Here is a 3172-nt window from a genome sequence, read left to right as displayed (position 1 = left end):
AATTATGACACCTGTTTGCTTATCTGAAGGAGAAGGAGGAGGAGGCGGAGGCGGAGGAGGAAGAAGGGGAGGAGGAGGAGGAGGAGGAGGAGGAGAAGAAAGAGGAGGAGGGCGGCAGAGGAGGGTGGCAGAGGAGGGAGGAGGAGGAGGGTAGGAAAGAGGAGGTTTTGGTAAACATAAGGCAGTGGTCACAAATTTTGTGGAGTGGTGGGGATGGGGTAAAGTCAATGACATCTTTTGCCGTACTTTAATTGATATTTTTTTTTATCAATCCCAGAAGGAGGAAAGTCAAAGTGGATCCTTGTTGGAATTTACAGACGGAATGGTTACGTATTGCAGGGGAAAATATCACTGCTTGAGTGTCCTTTGTTCATGTCAGTTGATGGTTGTCCATGTAACAGAGAAAGCCTCAAATTATGAGTTATCTATCAACCTCCTTTCAAACCTGAAAGGAGATTATAAATAATTACTTTGAAATTGTCTTGATGATACTTGTAGCAACATCCTTCTTCTGGGCAACCTAAAGCTGTTGGGGATGGAGGGCCACTTCAGAGGGAAAATGTTGGCGCTAATTAACGCCAATCAAAGACCTATTCATATGCCAACTAATAAGAAAACCCACACAGAAATATAACACATTAGATCTTATATAAACCCCGTAAAAATTATTGAGCTCCCAATGTACGATAATGGAAAAAGATTTCCCGATCAGAAACCACAAATCAGGCTTCCTTCAGTTTCCGTCTACCAAATCTACTCAGAAATTTTGGATCAGTGTCATGGACTACAGTAGAAGACGCTTGTCCAAGGTTCCACACAGTGGGGCTAAACTCGAAGAAAGCACACCGTTGAGAAGCAAACTTCTCAACCACACAACCAAGTGATTGCTTTGCTTGTTAGAAATTGCAGCCAAACCTACCTTCAACTCAAACTCTGCAGTTTTAAATACAAGGAAGAAAATACTGAACTAAGTTGTTCCTGGCGTAGAAAAAATCAACGGGTTTGGGGTTTGATTATAAGTCTGCTCGAGCGGGATGATCTGGGAGTGAACAACAACAACAACAACATCAACAACAACAGTAACCATATTCTGTGAGCTCTTACCTCTTGAAGTTTCTCCGAAAACTGGTTTTCATTATATTGCGTTTCATAAGATGTAGCGTCCACATTCATAAAGACATCCGGAGAGTACAAGTCATGTAAATCATCAGAATGTTCTAGGAGGAACAGATTGAAATTAAATGTTAACAATGTTAAGAATTTAAGCTGTATGGGGCAGGATCTCTTCGGGGTTGTTTTGTTTTAACAACAACGAAGGTTACATATTTCTTGAAGGGATTCAAATCTACAGCTAAAGAAGTTTAACATGTTATTTCCTATACATTGCATTTAACCAAAATGCTTTGAATTGTGCATTACCAAGGGGCCAGTATCGTAACATATGTAGGTTTTTGAGTTTTCTATTGTGTATTTTAAAAATTCATTTGTATTTATATCCTCAACTCTCCCTTTTCTTACATTATTCATTTTACCTATATGCATATATATATACACAGTTAAATACAACAGTTGAATAAATAATGATGAAATTATTATGTATAGTGCTCAGGTGCTCTACAACTCATCAAAGGTGCATGTACAGTACATAGAATCATGTACAAAAGTCAGGAAAGTGAACAGTGTATGAATCATGAAGTACATGTGTGCATGTGTATGGAGTGGGGATATCAGGTGTAGTGTTGCCGAATTTCAGGAAGTATAGGGGTTTTAAAGGATGCATTGTCTCGGCAACTAACCACTGATGCAGGTAGTTTGTTCCATGCTTCAGCAACTCTGAGTGCGAAAAAATGTCTCCGAAAGTCATAGGAGTTGTGCTGTCTTCTGACTTTGTAAGTATGCCCACGTATGTTAGACACATGGAGTTCAAATAGGTGCTCATGGTTGTTGTTGGCACGATGGTTAATAATTTTGTGAGTGTTTACCAAGTCATATGCCAGACGTCAGAGTTTCAATGTATCTAGCCCAGGGAAGCAAGGTGTTAAGAGTATGTAGATGCCTGATGGAGGGTATTTGCTTGGTTGCACGTCTCTGAACAGTTTCCAGGAGGTCAATGTCCTGAGCAAGACAGAAGTCCAGGCTGGTGGTGCAAATTCCAAGTGTGGCCACACCAAAGCCATATACAGCCTTAAATAAATAGCTGGAGAGCAGCTGACAAAGCTCTTGCTGAGTGATGACGAGACACCCTCAGTCTTCTTGACAATTTTGGAGATGTGCTTTGTCCAGCACAAATCACTGCTGACAGTAATGCCCAGGTCACGTTCACAAGAAGACTTCTTGATATTAGTGTTGTGGAGAGAGTATGTGGATGCTGGTTTTTTCCTGTCAAAATGCATGGTGTTACACTTGCCCACAGCCAGTTTGAGTTGCCAGTCCGTGATCCATTGTTGCAATGTGTCTAGGTCCGATTGCAGGAAAGATCTATAGTGTTCAAGATCTGTCCTTTTTATCTCACGGTACAGCTTGATGTCATCTGCATATTTCAGCACTGCAGCATTCTTTAAGCTGGCATCTATGCCATTAATGTATACAACAAGCAAAAGGGGACCAAGAACAGATCCCTGCAATACACCAAATGACATCTCACAGGATGAAGAATAACATCTCATAGGGTGAAGAATAAGTACAATTTTTCAAAGTATAAAATAGTAATACGAAGAGAGCTCATAGTTACTAAAACAAATTGAGTACTAAGAATGAGAACGCCTTATCACAAAGTTGACTGAAATAACTTTGAGTAGCAGCTCGAATTGAAAATCTCAGCTTTTTTATAACGACTAACGGAGTTTCTAGAATGTTCGGCCAGCCTATTCAGCAGGGAAAATGCCTTTACTAGCGTGACAATATATTTTTAATTTATAACTGGTAGACCGTGGTCCTAAGTTGGTTCAAAGCCTAGCAGGGGCCTCGTTACAGTTCAAATGGTAACGAATAACGTAAATGTATTAAGAAAATGTCAACGAACACACACGCACGCGTGTTTAAGGTAAATATATCATGATCAAATCAACACACACACATACATGCGTGTATGTATTTATGTATGTACTTATGTAAGCAAGTATGTATGTATTTATCTATATCTATCTATCTATCTATCTATCTATCTATATAT

The 3172-nt window shown here is 39.7% G+C and overlaps 1 protein-coding gene across 1 annotated transcript in view; it reads right to left on the bottom strand.

The window, feature by feature from the left end:
- Window positions 1–3172, bottom strand: part of LOC106876697 (basic phospholipase A2 Ts-G6D49) — a 52540-nt gene that overhangs the window by 45003 nt on the left and 4365 nt on the right. The window contains exon 2 of the mRNA XM_014925376.2: window positions 1105–1217. The gene's annotated coding sequence lies outside the window, so the exon portion shown is untranslated. The remainder of the gene's footprint in view (window positions 1–1104; window positions 1218–3172) is intronic.

This window comes from Octopus bimaculoides, chromosome 2 (genome assembly GCF_001194135.2).
Source record: "Octopus bimaculoides isolate UCB-OBI-ISO-001 chromosome 2, ASM119413v2, whole genome shotgun sequence".
Lineage (NCBI taxonomy): Eukaryota > Metazoa > Mollusca > Cephalopoda > Octopoda > Octopodidae > Octopus > Octopus bimaculoides.
Note: the sequence above shows the minus strand (reverse complement) of the source record. Positions and strands in the feature narration are given on the sequence as shown.